The 22,018-nt window shown below is 42.2% G+C and overlaps 1 long non-coding RNA gene across 5 annotated transcripts; it reads right to left on the minus strand.

Moving 5' to 3' along the window:
• Positions 1 to 8: 8 nt before the first annotated feature.
• Positions 9 to 16,633, minus strand: LOC136682015 (uncharacterized). Of its 5 annotated transcripts, none has more exons than XR_010798316.1 (3): positions 10,700 to 16,633; positions 8,688 to 10,422; positions 9 to 6,825 (listed from the first exon to the last, which is right to left on the minus strand). It is a non-coding gene; the product is annotated as an uncharacterized lncRNA (long non-coding RNA). The 5 variants fall into 5 exon arrangements; XR_010798319.1 differs by having other exon boundaries at positions 8,688 to 9,622; positions 10,247 to 16,633; XR_010798318.1 differs by having other exon boundaries at positions 8,688 to 9,015; positions 9,623 to 16,633.
• Positions 16,634 to 22,018: the final 5,385 nt, after the last annotated feature.

Below are 22,018 nucleotides of genomic sequence, written 5' to 3' on the forward strand. Positions count from 1 at the left end.
ACAATCTGTCTCTTTCTCTGAGTGTTTTTTGGGAGAGTTTTCTGACTTGTGCGATCTAAGCTCCGCCCACTGTGGCAAAAAAAAAAAATCCTCTCAGCTGTATCACGTGACAGCTATAGAGACACCAACAATTGGAATAGGCAGTCTAAACCACACAGCGACCTCTGCTGGTCAGTTGAAATCAGTGCTTTAAATAGGCCCTCAGACTGAAAATTTTTAGCCACCATGGTTGAGAAACATAGTTGGATCTCTGAAGCCAAGAACACCCTGAGCGAGCCGAAGGCGGAGCGGGACCCTAGGGCCCCCTGAACCTGTGAAATACAATATCATCTAAATAAATAAATCAATTAAAAAAAAAAAAAAACTTCTCAGCTGCATCACGTGACAGCTATACAGACACCAACAATTGGAATAGGCAGTCTAAACCACACAGCGACCTCTGCTGGTCAGTTGAATTCAGTATTTTAAATAGGCCTGTACATGTCTATTCTTTTAATTCATGGTGAATTAACAAAAAATGGCGAGAATTAGAGCTTTCTTTGCCATCCTTGAGAAGTTTAGTCACTTCATAGGATATGTTATCATGTTAAACCTGGCCGAAAAATAATCTGTCTCTTTCTCTGAGTGTTTTTTGGGAGAGTTTTCTGACTTGCGCGATCTAAGCTCCGCCCACTGTGGCAAAAAAAAAAAATCCTCTCAGCTGTATCACGTGACAGCTATAGAGGCACCCTCAATTGGAATAGGCAGTCTAAACCACACAGCGACCTCTGCTGGTCAGTTGAAATCAGTGCTTTAAATAGGCCCTCAGACTGAAAATTTTAGCCACCATGGTTGAGAAACATAGTTGGATCTCTGAAGCCAAGAACACTCTGAGCGAGCCGAAGGCGAGCGGAGCGAAGCCGGGCTCAGGCGGCCTCGGAGAGGGACCCTAGGGCCCCCTGACCCTGTGAAATACAATATCATATTAAAAAAAAAAAAAAAAAAAAAAAAAAAAACTTCTCAGTTGCATCACGTGACAGCTATAGAGACACCAACAATTGGAATAGGCAGTCTAAACCACACAGCGACCTCTGCTGGTCGGTTGAATTCAGTATTTTAAATAGGCCTGTACATGTCTATTCTTTTAATTCATGGTGAATTAACAAAACATGGCGGGAATTAGAGCTTTCTTTGCCATCCTTGAGAAGTTTAGTCACTTCATAGGATATGTTATCATGTTAAACCTGGCCGAAAAACAATCTGTCTCTTTCTCTGAGTGTTTTTTGGGAGAGTTTTCTGACTTGTGCGATCTAAGCTCCGCCCACTGTGGCAAAAAAAAAAAAAATCCTCTCAGCTGTATCACGTGACAGCTATAGAGGCACCCTCAATTGGAATAGGCAGTCTAAACCACACAGCGACCTCTGCTGGTCAGTTGAAATCAGTGCTTTAAATAGGCCCTCAGACTGAAAATTTTAGCCACCATGGTTGAGAAACATAGTTGGATCTCTGAAGCCAAGAACACCCTGAGCGAGCCGAAGGCGGAGCGGGACCCTAGGGCCCCCTGACCCTGTGAAATACAATATCATCTAAATAAATAAATCAATTAAAAAAAAAAAAAAAAAACTTCTCAGCTGCATCACGTGACAGCTATAGAGACACCAACAATTGGAATAGGCAGTCTAAACCACACAGCGACCTCTGCTGGTCAGTTGAATTCAGTATTTTAAATAGGCCTGTACATGTCTATTCTTTTAATTCATGGTGAATTAACAAAAAATGGCGGGAATTAGAGCTTTCTTTGCCATCCTTGAGAAGTTTAGTCACTTCATAGGATATGTTATCATGTTAAACCTGGCCGAAAAACAATCTGTCTCTTTCTCTGAGTGTTTTTTGGGAGAGTTTTCTGACTTGTGCGATCTAAGCTCCGCCCACTGTGGCAAAAAAAAAAAAAATCCTCTCAGCTGTATCACGTGACAGCTATAGAGGCACCCTCAATTGGAATAGGCAGTCTAAACCACACAGCGACCTCTGCTGGTCAGTTGAAATCAGTGCTTTAAATAGGCCCTCAGACTGAAAATTTTAGCCACCATGGTTGAGAAACATAGTTGGATCTCTGAAGCCAAGAACACCCTGAGCGAGCCGAAGGCGGAGCGGGACCCTAGGGCCCCCTGACCCTGTGAAATACAATATCATCTAAATAAATAAATCAATTAAAAAAAAAAAACAAAAAACTTCTCAGCTGCATCACGTGACAGCTATAGAGACACCAACAATTGGAATAGGCAGTCTAAACCACACAGCGACCTCTGCTGGTCAGTTGAATTCAGTATTTTAAATAGGCCTGTACATGTCTATTCTTTTAATTCATGGTGAATTAACAAAAAATGGCGAGAATTAGAGCTTTCTTTGCCATCCTTGAGAAGTTTAGTCACTTCATAGGATATGTTATCATGTTAAACCTGGCCGAAAAATAATCTGTCTCTTTCTCTGAGTGTTTTTTGGGAGAGTTTTCTGACTTGCGCGATCTAAGCTCCGCCCACTGTGGCAAAAAAAAAAAATCCTCTCAGCTGTATCACGTGACAGCTATAGAGGCACCCTCAATTGGAATAGGCAGTCTAAACCACACAGCGACCTCTGCTGGTCAGTTGAAATCAGTGCTTTAAATAGGCCCTCAGACTGAAAATTTTAGCCACCATGGTTGAGAAACATAGTTGGATCTCTGAAGCCAAGAACACTCTGAGCGAGCCGAAGGCGAGCGGAGCGAAGCCGGGCTCAGGCGGCCTCGGAGAGGGACCCTAGGGCCCCCTGACCCTGTGAAATACAATATCATATAAATAAATAAATCAATTAAAAAAAAAAAAAAAAAAAAAAAACTTCTCAGTTGCATCACGTGACAGCTATAGAGACACCAACAATTGGAATAGGTAGTCTAAACCACACAGCGACCTCTGCTGGTCAGTTGAATTCAGTATTTTAAATAGGCCTGTACATGTCTATTCTTTTAATTCATGGTGAATTAACAAAAAATGGCGGGAATTAGAGCTTTCTTTGCCATCCTTGAGAAGTTTAGTCACTTCATAGGATATGTTATCATGTTAAACCTGGCCGAAAAACAATCTGTCTCTTTCTCTGAGTGTTTTTTGGGAGAGTTTTCTGACTTGTGCGATCTAAGCTCCGCCCACTGTGGCAAAAAAAAAAAAAATCCTCTCAGCTGTATCACGTGACAGCTATAGAGGCACCCTCAATTGGAATAGGCAGTCTAAACCACACAGCGACCTCTGCTGGTCAGTTGAAATCAGTGCTTTAAATAGGCCCTCAGACTGAAAATTTTAGCCACCATGGTTGAGAAACATAGTTGGATCTCTGAAGCCAAGAACACCCTGAGCGAGCCGAAGGCGGAGCGGGACCCTAGGGCCCCCTGACCCTGTGAAATACAATATCATCTAAATAAATAAATCAATTAAAAAAAAAAAAAAAACTTCTCAGCTGCATCACGTGACAGCTATAGAGACACCAACAATTGGAATAGGCAGTCTAAACCACACAGCGACCTCTGCTGGTCAGTTGAATTCAGTATTTTAAATAGGCCTGTACATGTCTATTCTTTTAATTCATGGTGAATTAACAAAAAATGGCGAGAATTAGAGCTTTCTTTGCCATCCTTGAGAAGTTTAGTCACTTCATAGGATATGTTATCATGTTAAACCTGGCCGAAAAACAATCTGTCTCTTTCTCTGAGTGTTTTTTGGGAGAGTTTTCTGACTTGCGCGATCTAAGCTCCGCCCACTGTGGCAAAAAAAAAAAATCCTCTCAGCTGTATCACGTGACAGCTATAGAGGCACCCTCAATTGGAATAGGCAGTCTAAACCACACAGCGACCTCTGCTGGTCAGTTGAAATCAGTGCTTTAAATAGGCCCTCAGACTGAAAATTTTAGCCACCATGGTTGAGAAACATAGTTGGATCTCTGAAGCCAAGAACACTCTGAGCGAGCCGAAGGCGAGCGGAGCGAAGCCGGGCTCAGGCGGCCTCGGAGAGGGACCCTAGGGCCCCCTGACCCTGTGAAATACAATATCATATAAATAAATAAATCAATTAAAAAAAAAAAAAAAAAAAAAAAACTTCTCAGTTGCATCACGTGACAGCTATAGAGACACCAACAATTGGAATAGGTAGTCTAAACCACACAGCGACCTCTGCTGGTCAGTTGAATTCAGTATTTTAAATAGGCCTGTACATGTCTATTCTTTTAATTCATGGTGAATTAACAAAAAATGGCGGGAATTAGAGCTTTCTTTGCCATCCTTGAGAAGTTTAGTCACTTCATAGGATATGTTATCATGTTAAACCTGGCCGAAAAACAATCTGTCTCTTTCTCTGAGTGTTTTTTGGGAGAGTTTTCTGACTTGTGCGATCTAAGCTCCGCCCACTGTGGCAAAAAAAAAAAAAATCCTCTCAGCTGTATCACGTGACAGCTATAGAGGCACCCTCAATTGGAATAGGCAGTCTAAACCACACAGCGACCTCTGCTGGTCAGTTGAAATCAGTGCTTTAAATAGGCCCTCAGACTGAAAATTTTAGCCACCATGGTTGAGAAACATAGTTGGATCTCTGAAGCCAAGAACACCCTGAGCGAGCCGAAGGCGGAGCGGGACCCTAGGGCCCCCTGACCCTGTGAAATACAATATCATCTAAATAAATAAATCAATTAAAAAAAAAAAAAAAACTTCTCAGCTGCATCACGTGACAGCTATAGAGACACCAACAATTGGAATAGGCAGTCTAAACCACACAGCGACCTCTGCTGGTCAGTTGAATTCAGTATTTTAAATAGGCCTGTACATGTCTATTCTTTTAATTCATGGTGAATTAACAAAAAATGGCGAGAATTAGAGCTTTCTTTGCCATCCTTGAGAAGTTTAGTCACTTCATAGGATATGTTATCATGTTAAACCTGGCCGAAAAATAATCTGTCTCTTTCTCTGAGTGTTTTTTGGGAGAGTTTTCTGACTTGCGCGATCTAAGCTCCGCCCACTGTGGCAAAAAAAAAAATCCTCTCAGCTGTATCACGTGACAGCTATAGAGGCACCCTCAATTGGAATAGGCAGTCTAAACCACACAGCGACCTCTGCTGGTCAGTTGAAATCAGTGCTTTAAATAGGCCCTCAGACTGAAAATTTTAGCCACCATGGTTGAGAAACATAGTTGGATCTCTGAAGCCAAGAACACTCTGAGCGAGCCGAAGGCGAGCGGAGCGAAGCCGGGCTCAGGCGGCCTCGGAGAGGGACCCTAGGGCCCCCTGACCCTGTGAAATACAATATCATATAAATAAATAAATCAATTAAAAAAAAAAAAACTTCTCAGTTGCATCACGTGACAGCTATAGAGACACCAACAATTGGAATAGGCAGTCTAAACCACACAGCGACCTCTGCTGGTCAGTTGAATTCAGTATTTTAAATAGGCCTGTACATGTCTATTCTTTTAATTCATGGTGAATTAACAAAAAATGGCGGGAATTAGAGCTTTCTTTGCCATCCTTGAGAAGTTTAGTCACTTCATAGGATATGTTATCATGTTAAACCTGGCCGAAAAACAATCTGTCTCTTTCTCTGAGTGTTTTTTGGGAGAGTTTTCTGACTTGTGCGATCTAAGCTCCGCCCACTGTGGCAAAAAAAAAAAAATTCTCTCAGCTGTATCACGTGACAGCTATAGAGGCACCCTCAATCGGAATAGGCAGTCTAAACCACACAGCGACCTCTGCTGGTCAGTTGAAATCAGTGCTTTAAATAGGCCCTCAGACTGAAAATTTTTAGCCACCATGGTTGAGAAACATAGTTGGATCTCTGAAGCCAAGAACACCCTGAGCGAGCCGAAGGCGGAGCGGGACCCTAGGGCCCCCTGAACCTGTGAAATACAATATCATCTAAATAAATAAATCAATTAAAAAAAAAAAAAAAACTTCTCAGCTGCATCACGTGACAGCTATAGAGACACCAACAATTGGAATAGGCAGTCTAAACCACACAGCGACCTCTGCTGGTCAGTTGAATTCAGTATTTTAAATAGGCCTGTACATATCTATTCTTTTAATTCATGGTGAATTAACAAAAAATGGCGAGAATTAGAGCTTTCTTTGCCATCCTTGAGAAGTTTAGTCACTTCATAGGATATGTTATCATGTTAAACCTGGCCGAAAAATAATCTGTCTCTTTCTCTGAGTGTTTTTTGGGAGAGTTTTCTGACTTGCGCGATCTAAGCTCCGCCCACTGTGGCAAAAAAAAAAATCCTCTCAGCTGTATCACGTGACAGCTATAGAGGCACCCTCAATTGGAATAGGCAGTCTAAACCACACAGCGACCTCTGCTGGTCAGTTGAAATCAGTGCTTTAAATAGGCCCTCAGACTGAAAATTTTAGCCACCATGGTTGAGAAACATAGTTGGATCTCTGAAGCCAAGAACACTCTGAGCGAGCCGAAGGCGAGCGGAGCGAAGCCGGGCTCAGGCGGCCTCGGAGAGGGACCCTAGGGCCCCCTGACCCTGTGAAATACAATATCATATAAATAAATAAATCAATTAAAAAAAAAAAAAAAAAAAAAAAAAAAAAAAAAAAAAAAAACTTCTCAGTTGCATCACGTGACAGCTATAGAGACACCAACAATTGGAATAGGCAGTCTAAACCACACAGCGACCTCTGCTGGTCAGTTGAATTCAGTATTTTAAATAGGCCTGTACATGTCTATTCTTTTAATTCATGGTGAATTAACAAAAAATGGCGGGAATTAGAGCTTTCTTTGCCATCCTTGAGAAGTTTAGTCACTTCATAGGATATGTTATCATGTTAAACCTGGCCGAAAAACAATCTGTCTCTTTCTCTGAGTGTTTTTTGGGAGAGTTTTCTGACTTGTGCGATCTAAGCTCCGCCCACTGTGGCAAAAAAAAAAAAATCCTCTCAGCTGTATCACGTGACAGCTATAGAGGCACCCTCAATTGGAATAGGCAGTCTAAACCACACAGCGACCTCTGCTGGTCAGTTGAATTCAGTGCTTTAAATAGGCCCTCAGACTGAAAATTTTAGCCACCATGGTTGAGAAACATAGTTGGATCTCTGAAGCCAAGAACACTCTGAGCGAGCCGAAGGCGAGCGGCGCGAAGCCGGCCTCAGGCGGGCTCGGAGCGGGACCCTAGGGCCCCCTGACCCTGTGAAATACAATATCATATAAATAAATAAATCAATTAAAAAAAAAAACTTCTCAGTTGCATCACGTGACAGCTATAGAGACACCAACAATTGGAATAGGCAGTCTAAACCACACAGCAACCTCTGCTGGTCAGTTGATTTCAGTATTTTAAATAGGCCTGTACATGTCTATTCTTTTAATTCATGGTGAATTAACAAAAAATGGCGGGAATTAGAGCTTTCTTTGCCATCCTTGAGAAGTTTAGTCACTTCATAGGGTATGTTATCATGTTAAACCTGGCCGAAAAACAATCTGTCTCTTTCTCTGAGTGTTTTTTGGGAGAGTTTTCTGACTTGTGCGATCTAAGCTCCGCCCACTGTGGCAAAAAAAAAAAAAAAATCCTCTCAGCTGTATCACGTGACAGCTATAGAGGCACCCTCAATTGGAATAGGCAGTCTAAACCACACAGCGACCTCTGCTGGTCAGTTGAAATCAGTGCTTCAAATAGGCCCTCAGACTGAAAATTTTAGCCACCATGGTTGAGAAACATAGTTGGATCTCTGAAGCCAAGAACACCCTGAGCGAGCCGAAGGCGGAGCGGGACCCTAGGGCCCCCTGACCCTGTGAAATACAATATCATCTAAATAAATAAATCAATTAAAAAAAAAAAAAACTTCTCAGCTGCATCACGTGACAGCTATAGAGACACCAACAATTGGAATAGGCAGTCTAAACCACACAGCGACCTCTGCTGGTCAGTTGAATTCAGTATTTTAAATAGGCCTGTACATGTCTATTCTTTTAATTCATGGTGAATTAACAAAAAATGGCGGGAATTAGAGCTTTCTTTGCCATCCTTGAGAAGTTTAGTCACTTCATAGGATATGTTATCATGTTAAACCTGGCCGAAAAATAATCTGTCTCTTTCTCTGAGTGTTTTTTGGGAGAGTTTTCTGATTTGCGCGATCTAAGCTCCGCCCACTGTGGCAAAAAAAAAATCCTCTCAGCTGTATCACGTGACAGCTATAGAGACACCAACAATTGGAATAGGCAGTCTAAACCACACAGCGACCTCTGCTGGTCAGTTGAATTCAGTGCTTTAAATAGGCCCTCAGACTGAAAATTTTAGCCACCATGGTTGAGAAACATAGTTGGATCTCTGAAGCCAAGAACACTCTGAGCGAGCCGAAGGCGAGCGGAGCGAAGCTGGCCTCAGGCGGGCTCGGAGCGGGACCCTAGGGCCCCCTGACCCTGTGAAATACAATATCATATAAATAAATAAATCAATTAAAAAAAAAAACTTCTCAGTTGCATCACGTGACAGCTATAGAGACACCAACAATTGGAATAGGCAGTCTAAACCACACAGCGACCTCTGCTGGTCAGTTGAATTCAGTATTTTAAATAGGCCTATACATGTCTATTCTTTTAATTCATGGTGAATTAACAAAAAATGGCGGGAATTAGAGCTTTCGTCGCCATCCTTGAGAAGTTTAGTCACTTCATAGGATATGTTATCATCTTAAACCTGGCCGAAAAATAATCTGTCTCTTTCTCTGAGTGTTTTTTGGGAGAGTTTTCTGACTTGCGCGATCTAAGCTCCGCCCACTGTGGCAAAAAAAATAAATCCTCTCAGCTGCATCACGTGACAGCTATAGAGACACCAACAATTGGAATAGGCAGTCTAAACCACACAGCGACCTCTGCTGGTCAGTTGAATTCAGTATTTTAAATAGGCCTGTACATGTCTATTCTTTTAATTCATGGTGAATTAACAAAAAATGGCGGGAATTAGAGCTTTCTTTGCCATCCTTGAGAAGTTTAGTCACTTCATAGGATATGTTATCATGTTAAACCTGGCCGAAAAACAATCTGTCTCTTTCTCTGAGTGTTTTTTGGGAGAGTTTTCTGACTTGTGCGATCTAAGCTCCGCCCACTGTGGCAAAAAAAAAAAAAAATCCTCTCAGCTGTATCACGTGACAGCTATAGAGGCACCCTCAATTGGAATAGGCAGTCTAAACCACACAGCGACCTCTGCTGGTCAGTTGAAATCAGTGCTTTAAATAGGCCCTCAGACTGAAAATTTTTAGCCACCATGGTTGAGAAACATAGTTGGATCTCTGAAGCCAAGAACACCCTGAGCGAGCCGAAGGCGGAGCGGGACCCTAGGGCCCCCTGAACCTGTGAAATACAATATCATCTAAATAAATAAATCAATTAAAAAAAAAAAAAAAACTTCTCAGCTGCATCACGTGACAGCTATAGAGACACCAACAATTGGAATAGGCAGTCTAAACCACACAGCGACCTCTGCTGGTCAGTTGAATTCAGTATTTTAAATATGCCTGTACATGTCTATTCTTTTAATTCATGGTGAATTAACAAAAAATGGCGAGAATTAGAGCTTTCTTTGCCATCCTTGAGAAGTTTAGTCACTTCATAGGATATGTTATCATGTTAAACCTGGCCGAAAAATAATCTGTCTCTTTCTCTGAGTGTTTTTTGGGAGAGTTTTCTGACTTGCGCGATCTAAGCTCCGCCCACTGTGGCAAAAAAAAAAAATCCTCTCAGCTGTATCACGTGACAGCTATAGAGGCACCCTCAATTGGAATAGGCAGTCTAAACCACACAGCGACCTCTGCTGGTCAGTTGAAATCAGTGCTTTAAATAGGCCCTCAGACTGAAAATTTTAGCCACCATGGTTGAGAAACATAGTTGGATCTCTGAAGCCAAGAACACTCTGAGCGAGCGGAAGGCGAGCGGAGCGAAGCCGGGCTCGGAGCGGGACCCTAGGGCCCCCTGACCCTGTGAAATACAATATCATCTAAATAAATAAATCAATTAAAAAAAAAAAAAAAACTTCTCAGCTGCATCACGTGACAGCTATAGAGACACCAACAATTGGAATAGGCAGTCTAAACCACACAGCGACCTCTGCTGGTCAGTTGAATTCAGTATTTTAAATAGGCCTGTACATGTCTATTCTTTTAATTCATGGTGAATTAACAAAAAATGGCGGGAATTAGAGCTTTCTTTGCCATCCTTGAGAAGTTTAGTCACTTCATAGGATATGTTATCATGTTAAACCTGGCCGAAAAACAATCTGTCTCTTTCTCTGAGTGTTTTTTGGGAGAGTTTTCTGACTTGTGCGATCTAAGCTCCGCCCACTGTGGCAAAAAAAAAAAAAAATCCTCTCAGCTGTATCACGTGACAGCTATAGAGGCACCCTCAATTGGAATAGGCAGTCTAAACCACACAGCGACCTCTGCTGGTCAGTTGAAATCAGTGCTTTAAATAGGCCCTCAGACTGAAAATTTTTAGCCACCATGGTTGAGAAACATAGTTGGATCTCTGAAGCCAAGAACACCCTGAGCGAGCCGAAGGCGGAGCGGGACCCTAGGGCCCCCTGACCCTGTGAAATACAATATCATCTAAATAAATAAATCAATTAAAAAAAAAAAAAAAAACTTCTCAGCTGCATCACGTGACAGCTATAGAGACACCAACAATTGGAATAGGCAGTCTAAACCACACAGCGACCTCTGCTGGTCAGTTGAAATCAGTGCTTTAAATAGGCCCTCAGACTGAAAATTTTAGCCACCATGGTTGAGAAACATAGTTGGATCTCTGAAGCCAAGAACACCCTGAGCGAGCCGAAGGCGGAGCGGGACCCTAGGGCCCCCTGACCCTGTGAAATACAATATCATCTAAATAAATAAATCAATTAAAAAAAAAAAAAAAAAAACTTCTCAGCTGCATCACGTGACAGCTATAGAGACACCAACAATTGGAATAGGCAGTCTAAACCACACAGCGACCTCTGCTGGTCAGTTGAATTCAGTATTTTAAATAGGCCTGTACATGTCTATTCTTTTAATTCATGGTGAATTAACAAAAAATGGCGGGAATTAGAGCTTTCTTTGCCATCCTTGAGAAGTTTAGTCACTTCATAGGATATGTTATCATGTTAAACCTGGCCGAAAAATAATCTGTCTCTTTCTCTGAGTGTTTTTTGGGAGAGTTTTCTGACTTGCGCGATCTAAGCTCCGCCCACTGTGGCAAAAAAAAAAATCCTCTCAGCTGTATCACGTGACAGCTATAGAGACACCAACAATTGGAATAGGCAGTCTAAACCACACAGCGACCTCTGCTGGTCAGTTGAATTCAGTGCTTTAAATAGGCCCTCAGACTGAAAATTTTAGCCACCATGGTTGAGAAACATAGTTGGATCTCTGAAGCCAAGAACACTCTGAGCGAGCCGGGCTCAGGCGGCCTCGGAGAGGGACCCTAGGGCCCCCTGACCCTGTGAAATACAATATCATATAAATAAATAAATCAATTAAAAAAAAAAAAAAAAAAAAACTTCTCAGTTGCATCACGTGACAGCTATAGAGACACCCTCAATTGGAATAGGCAGTCTAAACCACACAGCGACCTCTGCTGGTCAGTTGAAATCAGTGCTTTAAATAATAATAATAATAATAATACATTTTATTTCATAGCGCCTTTCTAACACTCAAGGACACTTTACAATTAGAACAGCAAGAAATAAAATAAATAAATTTATACATAAAATATAAGTAAAAGAAACGATTAAAATATGACGCGGTTAAAAACATGGATCAGTTAAACATTAAAAGCAATCTTGTACAGGTGAGTTTTTATTGAGGATTTGAACTGTAGAAGTGAATTTATGTTCCTTATGTCAGGTGGCAGCGAATTCCAAAGCCGGGGAGCAGAGCGACTGAAAGCTCTACTCCCCATGGTGGTGAGACGGGCGCAGGGGACAGTCAGGTGAATAGAGGAGGAAGATCTGAGAGTGCGAGATGGAGTAGCGACAGTGAGAAGATCAGAAAGATAGGGTGGGCCGAGGTTATGGATGGCTTTGAAAGTGAGTAGAAGGATTTTATAGTCTATACGGAACTTGATTGGGAGCCAGTGGAGTTGAGACAGTACAGGAGTGATGTGGTGGAATGAAGGGGTTTTTGTGATGATACGGGCAGCTGAGTTTTGAACCAATTGAAGCTTATGGAGAGATTTGTGTGGAAGACCAAAAAGCAGGGAATTGCAATAGTCGAGGCGGGAAGTCACGAGGCTGTGTACGAGGATGGCAGAGGTATGTGGTGTGAGGGCAGGACGAAGGCGACTGATATTACGTAGATGAAAGTAGGCGGACTGGGTAATTTTATTGATATGTGATTTAAATGATAAAGAATTGTCAAGGATGACACCCAGGCTTTTTATCTGAGAGGAAGGGAAAACAGATGTGTTATCAATGTCAATTAAGGGACTGTTAGTTTTTGAGAGTATTGATTTAGTGCCAACAAGTAGAACCTCGGTTTTATCACTGTTTAGTTTTAATAGATTTGCAGTGAACCAGGATTTTATTTCTGTCAGACAATCAGTAAGGGAGGAGAGTGGGATGTGGAGAGTGGGTTTACAGGAGAAATAGAGCTGGGTGTCATCTGCATAACAGTGGAAGCTAATGTTGTGTTTTCGAAAGATATGGCCAAGGGGAAGGAGATAGATAATGAAAAGAAGGGGCCCCAAAACAGAGCCCTGGGGCACACCTGAAGTAACAGGGAAAGATTGAGAAGTAAATGATTTGATATGAACGAACTGAGTGCGGCAAGAGAGATATGATTTAAACCAGTTTAGGGGAGTTTGAGTGATTCCAATGGAGGAAAGTCTGTTTAGGAGGGTGGTGTGGCAGATGGTGTCGAATGCTGCACTTAAGTCAAGGAGGATAAGGATGGAGAGTAGTCCTGAATCGGCCGCCATAAGGAGGTCATTTGTGACTTTTATAAGGGCGGTTTCCGTGCTGTGTAGTGGGCGGAATCCAGATTGGAACTGTTCATAGAGGTTATTATTTTTTAAGTGATTGTGAAGTTGCGAAGCTACTACCTTTTCTAGAATTTTTGATATGAAGGGAAGATTAGAGATGGGCCGTAGGTTATTAAAATCAGTGGGGTCTGAGCCAGTTTTTTTCAGAATTGGAGTTATTGCAGTAGTTTTAAAATGAGCAGGAACAGTCCCAGTGGAAAGAGAAGAGTGTGTAATGTTGGTGATGATGGGGACTAGTGAGGGCTGACAGGCTTTCACTAGGACCGAAGGGAGAGGGTCTAGTATGCAGGTGGAAGGCTTTAGCTTCTGGATGATATCAGAGATATCTGAGGTAGTGGGAAGCTGAAAGGCAGACCAAGAATGAGCAAGAGGAGAAAAGTCAGGGAGCAAACTGGGAGTGGATTGTACATTAAGAAGGTGGTGGATTGTATGGATTTTGACAGTGAAGAATGACATGAGTGAGTTACAGAAATCAGTAGAGTACAGGTGAGATGGGATAGAGTCCGGGGCTTGGGTAATACTTTTATATAATGAGAAAAGTGACTTGGCATTACCTTCATTAGAGCAGATTATATCAGTATAATGATTTGTTTTTGTATGGATAATACATTCCTTATATTGTAACATATGATTTTTATACATTTCCTTATGAACAGATAGTCCAGTTTTCTTATAGAGCCGCTCTAGCTTCCGTCCTTTGGCCTTCATAAGCCGAAGTTCGGGTGTAAACCAAGGGGCTGAGTTTGTGAAAGTTACTGACTTAGTTTTTAGTGGGGCTAGTGAGTCAAGTACAGAATGAAGACCAGTGTTATAGCGAGCAATAAGATCGTCGAGGGTGGTTAGGTGATGAGTGTCAAAGATGGAGTTGATACTAGAGGAGAGCAAATCCAAATTAATGTCCTTAATATTTCGGAAGGAAATGAAGCGGGGAAGTTTGGTGACATTTAGTAAAAGACTGACATTGAATGAGAGGAGGAAATGATCAGTTATTGGGAGTTCATCAGCTGTAAGGTCCAAAGGAGAGACACCTGAGCAGCAAATTAAGTCCAGAATGTGACCCTTGGAGTGAGTGGGAGCATTGGTGTACTGCCGAAACCCAAAACCCTCAAGACAGCACATAAAATCTTTGGTAAGAGGGTTGTTTATGTTGTCCATATGAATATTAAAATCACCCAGCACGATGTTATTAGGTGACAGGGTTGACAGGTGTGTGAGAAGAGTGGCAGAGTTATTTAAAAATGTACTGTTGGGTTTTGGTGGGCGATAGATGACTGTAATTATGGTTGGTGTAGATCCAGACAGTTTACATGCAGCTGATTCAAACGAGGAGAAGGTAGGGACAGATACTGGCGAGACTTTCCACTTCTCGCTGTGAATTATCGCGAGACCACCTCCTCGGCCGGTGTCACGTGGTTTGCAGGTGTAAACAAACCCCGATGGAGTCGATTCATTGAGTTGTGTGAAGTCATTTGTTAATTGCCAGGTTTCTGTTAAACAGAGAAAGTCAAGCTTACGGTCCGTGATGAGATCTTGGATGAGATGTCCTTTGTTTGTGAGTGAGCGGATGTTGAGCAGACCGAAGTTGACAGTGGAGTTGGGAAATGATGTAGCTGGAGTGTTAGCCGACCGAGCTAGGCGGGCTAGCACCCTGTGATCAGCAATCCGACCTGTGTTGCATCGGGAACGGCGAGAAATGGACCAGATAGATTTTATTGCCTTTGATGAGTCTTCATGAACATTCCGATGAGACCCGCGGTGGATGTATCTCCGTCGAGGAGTGAAGACAATGTCCGGGTGTAGCAGTAGATCTGATGGAGTAGCAGACCGACTGAATCGGAAACGGAGAAGCTCAGCAACAGAATACTGCAGCAGACCCATTACAGGTTTGTGAAATAGCAATAGTCCAGGCAGACAGTGTAGGCTTGCTTAAAATATTTAAAAGATTAGGGGAAATAAATAAAACTAGCAGTTTTTCGGGTGAGCAGCGGCAGCAAGTCGCGCCAGCGTTCACTCAGCGTCCCGAAGCCAAATAGGCCCTCAGACTGAAAATTTTAGCCACCATGGTTGAGAAACATAGTTGGATCTCTGAAGCCAAGAACACCCTGAGCGAGCCGAAGGCGGAGCGGGACCCTAGGGCCCCCTGACCCTGTGAAATACAATATCATCTAAATAAATAAATCAATTAAAAAAAAAAAAAAACTTCTCAGCTGTATCACGTGACAGCTATAGAGGCACCCTCAATTGGAATAGGCAGTCTAAACCACACAGCGACCTCTGCTGGTCAGTTGAAATCAGTGCTTTAAATAGGCCCTCAGACTGAAAATTTTAGCCACCATGGTTGAGAAACATAGTTGGATCTCTGAAGCCAAGAACACTCTGAGCGAGCCGAAGGCGAGCGGAGCGAAGCCGGGCTCAGGCGGCCTCGGAGAGGGACCCTAGGGCCCCCTGACCCTGTGAAATACAATATCATATAAATAAATAAATCAATTAAAAAAAAAAAAAAAAAAAAAAACTTCTCAGTTGCATCACGTGACAGCTATAGAGACACCAACAATTGGAATAGGCAGTCTAAACCACACAGCGACCTCTGCTGGTCAGTTGAATTCAGTATTTTAAATAGGCCTGTACATGTCTATTCTTTTAATTCATGGTGAATTAACAAAAAATGGCGGGAATTAGAGCTTTCTTTGCCATCCTTGAGAAGTTTAGTCACTTCATAGGATATGTTATCATGTTAAACCTGGCCGAAAAACAATCTGTCTCTTTCTCTGAGTGTTTTTGGGGAGAGTTTTCTGACTTGTGCGATCTAAGCTCCGCCCACTGTGGCAAAAAAAAAAAAAAATCCTCTCAGCTGTATCACGTGACAGCTATAGAGGCACCCTCAATTGGAATAGGCAGTCTAAACCACACAGCGACCTCTGCTGGTCAGTTGAAATCAGTGCTTTAAATAGGCCCTCAGACTGAAAATTTTAGCCACCATGGTTGAGAAACATAGTTGGATCTCTGAAGCCAAGAACACCCTGAGCGAGCCGAAGGCGGAGCGGGACCCTAGGGCCCCCTGACCCTGTGAAATACAATATCATCTAAATAAATAAATCAATTAAAAAAAAAAAAAAAAACTTCTCAGCTGTATCACGTGACAGCTATAGAGACACCAACAATTGGAATAGGCAGTCTAAACCACACAGCGACCTCTGCTGGTCAGTTGAATTCAGTATTTTAAATAGGCCTGTACATGTCTACTCTTTTAATTCATGGTGAATTAACAAAAAATGGCGGGAATTAGAGCTTTCTTTGCCATCCTTGAGAAGTTTAGTCACTTCATAGGATATGTTATCATGTTAAACCTGGCCGAAAAACAATCTGTCTCTTTCTCTGAGTGTTTTTGGGGAGAGTTTTCTGACTTGTGCGATCTAAGCTCCGCCCACTGTGGCAAAAAAAAAAAAAAATCCTCTCAGCTGTATCACGTGACAGCTATAGAGGCACCCTCAATTGGAATAGGCAGTCTAAACCACACAGCGACCTCTGCTGGTCAGTTGAAATCAGTGCTTTAAATAGGCCCTCAGACTGAAAATTTTAGCCACCATGGTTGAGAAACATAGTTGGATCTCTGAAGCCAAGAACACCCTGAGCAAGCCGAAGGCGGAGCGGGACCCTAGGGCCCCCTGACCCTGTGAAATACAATATCATCTAAATAAATAAATCAATTAAAAAAAAAAAAAAAAACTTCTCAGCTGTATCACGTGACAGCTATAGAGACACCAACAATTGGAATAGGCAGTCTAAACCACACAGCGACCTCTGCTGGTCAGTTGAATTCAGTATTTTAAATAGGCCTGTACATGTCTACTCTTTTAATTCATGGTGAATTAACAAAAAATGGCGGGAATTAGAGCTTTCTTTGCCATCCTTGAGAAGTTTAGTCACTTCATAGGATATGTTATCATGTTAAACCTGGCCGAAAAACAATCTGTCTCTTTCTCTGAGTGTTTTTTGGGAGAGTTTTCTGACTTGTGCGATCTAAGCTCCGCCCACTGTGGCAAAAAAAAAAAATCCTCTCAGCTGTATCACGTGACAGCTATAGAGGCACCCTCAATTGGAATAGGCAGTCTAAACCACACAGCGACCTCTGCTGGTCAGTTGAAATCAGTGCTTTAAATAGGCCCTCAGACTGAAAATTTTAGCCACCATGGTTGAGAAACATAGTTGGATCTCTGAAGCCAAGAACACCCTGAGCGAGCCGAAGGCGGAGCGGGACCCTAGGGCCCCCTGACCCTGTGAAATACAATATCATCTAAATAAATAAATCAATTAAAAAAAAAACAAAAACTTCTCAGCTGCATCACGTGACAGCTATAGAGACACCAACAATTGGAATAGGCAGTCTAAACCACACAGCGACCTCTGCTGGTCAGTTGAATTCAGTATTTTAAATAGGCCTGTACATGTCTATTCTTTTAATTCATGGTGAATTAACAAAAAATGGCGGGAATTAGAGCTTTCTTTGCCATCCTTGAGAAGTTTAGTCACTTCATAGGATATGTTATCATGTTAAACCTGGCCGAAAAACAATCTGTCTCTTTCTCTGAGTGTTTTTTGGGAGAGTTTTCTGACTTGTGCGATCTAAGCTCCGCCCACTGTGGCAAAAAAAAAAAAAATCCTCTCAGCTGTATCACGTGACAGCTATAGAGGCACCCTCAATTGGAATAGGCAGTCTAAACCACACAGCGACCTCTGCTGGTCAGTTGAAATCAGTGCTTTAAATAGGCCCTCAGACTGAAAATTTTAGCCACCATGGTTGAGAAACATAGTTGGATCTCTGAAGCCAAGAACACCCTGAGCGAGCCGAAGGCGGAGCGGGACCCTAGGGCCCCCTGACCCTGTGAAATACAATATCATCTAAATAAATAAATCAATTAAAAAAAAAAAAAAAAACTTCTCAGCTGCATCACGTGACAGCTATAGAGACACCAACAATTGGAATAGGCAGTCTAAACCACACAGCGACCTCTGGTGGTCAGTTGAATTCAGTATTTTAAATAGGCCTGTACATGTCTATTCTTTTAATTCATGGTGAATTAACAAAAAATGGCGGGAATTAGAGCTTTCTTTGCCATCCTTGAGAAGTTTAGTCACTTCATAGGATATGTTATCATGTTAAACCTGGCCGAAAAATAATCTGTCTCTTTCTCTGAGTGTTTTTTGGGAGAGTTTTCTGACTTGCGCGATCTAAGCTCCGCCCACTGTGGCAAAAAAAAAAATCCTCTCAGCTGTATCACGTGACAGCTATAGAGACACCAACAATTGGAATAGGCAGTCTAAACCACACAGCGACCTCTGCTGGTCAGTTGAATTCAGTGCTTTAAATAGGCCCTCAGACTGAAAATTTTAGCCACCATGGTTGAGAAACATAGTTGGATCTCTGAAGCCAAGAACACTCTGAGCGAGCCGGGCTCAGGCGGCCTCGGAGAGGGACCCTAGGGCCCCCTGACCCTGTGAAATAAAATATCATATAAATAAATAAATCAATTAAAAAAACAAAAAAACAAAAACTTCTCAGTTGCATCACGTGACAGCTATAGAGACACCCTCAATTGGAATAGGCAGTCTAAACCACACAGCGACCTCTGCTGGTCAGTTGAAATCAGTGCTTTAAATAGGCCCTCAGACTGAAAATTTTAGCCACCATGGTTGAGAAACATAGTTGGATCTCTGAAGCCAAGAACACCCTGAGCGAGCCGAAGGCGGAGCGGGACCCTAGGGCCCCCTGACCCTGTGAAATACAATATCATCTAAATAAATAAATCAATTAAAAAAAAAAAAAAAAAAAACTTCTCAGTTGCATCACGTGACAGCTATAGAGACACCAACAATTGGAATAGGCAGTCTAAACCACACAGCGACCTCTGCTGGTCAGTTGAATTCAGTATTTTAAATAGGCCTGTACATGTCTATTCTTTTAATTCATGGTGAATTAACAAAAAATGGCGAGAATTAGAGCTTTCTTTGCCATCCTTGAGAAGTTTAGTCACTTCATAGGATATGTTATCATGTTAAACCTGGCCGAAAAATAATCTGTCTCTTTCTCTGAGTGTTTTTTGGGAGAGTTTTCTGACTTGCGCGATCTAAGCTCCGCCCACTGTGGCAAAAAAAAAAAATCCTCTCAGCTGTATCACGTGACAGCTATAGAGGCACCCTCAATTGGAATAGGCAGTCTAAACCACACAGCGACCTCTGCTGGTCAGTTGAAATCAGTGCTTTAAATAGGCCCTCAGACTGAAAATTTTAGCCACCATGGTTGAGAAACATAGTTGGATCTCTGAAGCCAAGAACACCCTGAGCGAGCCGAAGGCGGAGCGGGACCCTAGGGCCCCCTGACCCTGTGAAATACAACATCATCTAAATAAATAAATCAATTAAAAAAAAAAAAAAAACTTCTCAGCTGCATCACGTGACAGCTATAGAGACACCAACAATTGGAATAGGCAGTTTAAACCACACAGCGACCTCTGCTGGTCAGTTGAATTCAGTATTTTAAATAGGCCTGTACATGTCTACTCTTTTAATTCATGGTGAATTAACAAAAAATGGCGGGAATTAGAGCTTTCTTTGCCATCCTTGAGAAGTTTAGTCACTTCATAGGATATGTTATCATGTTAAACCTGGCCGAAAAACAATCTGTCTCTTTCTCTGAGTGTTTTTGGGGAGAGTTTTCTGACTTGTGCGATCTAAGCTCCGCCCACTGTGGCAAAAAAAAAAAAAAATTCTCTCAGCTGTATCACGTGACAGCTATAGAGGCACCCTCAATTGGAATAGGCAGTCTAAACCACACAGCGACCTCTGCTGGTCAGTTGAAATCAGTGCTTTAAATAGGCCCTCAGACTGAAAATTTTAGCCACCATGGTTGAGAAACATAGTTGGATCTCTGAAGCCAAGAACACCCTGAGCGAGCCGAAGGCGGAGCGGGACCCTAGGGCCCCCTGACCCTGTGAAATACAATATCATCTAAATAAATAAATCAATTAAAAAAAAAAAAAAAAACTTCTCAGCTGCATCACGTGACAGCTATAGAGACACCAACAATTGGAATAGGCAGTCTAAACCACACAGCGACCTCTGGTGGTCAGTTGAATTCAGTATTTTAAATAGGCCTGTACATGTCTATTCTTTTAATTCATGGTGAATTAACAAAAAATGGCGGGAATTAGAGCTTTCTTTGCCATCCTTGAGAAGTTTAGTCACTTCATAGGATATGTTATCATGTTAAACCTGGCCGAAAAATAATCTGTCTCTTTCTCTGAGTGTTTTTTGGGAGAGTTTTCTGACTTGCGCGATCTAAGCTCCGCCCACTGTGGCAAAAAAAAAAATCCTCTCAGCTGTATCACGTGACAGCTATAGAGACACCAACAATTGGAATAGGCAGTCTAAACCACACAGCGACCTCTGCTGGTCAGTTGAATTCAGTGCTTTAAATAGGCCCTCAGACTGAAAATTTTAGCCACCATGGTTGAGAAACATAGTTGGATCTCTGAAGCCAAGAACACTCTGAGCGAGCCGGGCTCAGGCGGCCTCGGAGAGGGACCCTAGGGCCCCCTGACCCTGTGAAATAAAATATCATATAAATAAATAAATCAATTAAAAAAACAAAAAAACAAAAACTTCTCAGTTGCATCACGTGACAGCTATAGAGACACCCTCAATTGGAATAGGCAGTCTAAACCACACAGCGACCTCTGCTGGTCAGTTGAAATCAGTGCTTTAAATAGGCCCTCAGACTGAAAATTTTAGCCACCATGGTTGAGAAACATAGTTGGATCTCTGAAGCCAAGAACACCCTGAGCGAGCCGAAGGCGGAGCGGGACCCTAGGGCCCCCTGACCCTGTGAAATACAATATCATCTAAATAAATAAATCAATTAAAAAAAAAAAAAAAACTTCTCAGCTGCATCACGTGACAGCTATAGAGACACCAACAATTGGAATAGGCAGTTTAAACCACACAGCGACCTCTGCTGGTCAGTTGAATTCAGTATTTTAAATAGGCCTGTACATGTCTATTCTTTTAATTCATGGTGAATTAACAAAAAATGGCGGGAATTAGAGCTTTCTTTGCCATCCTTGAGAAGTTTAGTCACTTCATAGGATATGTTATCATGTTAAACCTGGCCGAAAAACAATCTGTCTCTTTCTCTGAGTGTTTTTTGGGAGAGTTTTCTGACTTGTGCGATCTAAGCTCCGCCCACTGTGGCAAAAAAAAAAAAATCCTCTCAGCTGTATCACGTGACAGCTATAGAGGCACCCTCAATTGGAATAGGCAGTCTAAACCACACAGCGACCTCTGCTGGTCAGTTGAAATCAGTGCTTTAAATAGGCCCTCAGACTGAAAATTTTAGCCACCATGGTTGAGAAACATAGTTGGATCTCTGAAGCCAAGAACACCCTGAGCGAGCCGAAGGCGGAGCGGGACCCTAGGGCCCCCTGACCCTGTGAAATACAATATCATCTAAATAAATAAATCAATTAAAAAAAAAAAAAAAACTTCTCAGCTGCATCACGTGACAGCTATAGAGACACCAACAATTGGAATAGGCAGTCTAAACCACACAGCGACCTCTGCTGGTCAGTTGAATTCAGTATTTTAAATAGGCCTGTAAATGTCTACTCTTTTAATTCATGGTGAATTAACAAAAAATGGCGGGAATTAGAGCTTTCTTTGCCATCCTTGAGAAGTTTAGTCACTTCATAGGATATGTTATCATGTTAAACCTGGCCGAAAAACAATCTGTCTCTTTCTCTGAGTGTTTTTTGGGAGAGTTTTCTGACTTGTGCGATCTAAGCTCCGCCCACTGTGGCAAAAAAAAAATCCTCTCAGCTGTATCACGTGACAGCTATAGAGGCACCCTCAATTGGAATAGGCAGTCTAAACCACACAGCGACCTCTGCTGGTCAGTTGAAATCAGTGCTTTAAATAGGCCCTCAGACTGAAAATTTTTAGCCACCATGGTTGAGAAACATA

Source organism: Hoplias malabaricus, unplaced genomic scaffold, assembly GCF_029633855.1.
Source record: "Hoplias malabaricus isolate fHopMal1 unplaced genomic scaffold, fHopMal1.hap1 scaffold_435, whole genome shotgun sequence".
NCBI lineage: Eukaryota > Metazoa > Chordata > Actinopteri > Characiformes > Erythrinidae > Hoplias > Hoplias malabaricus.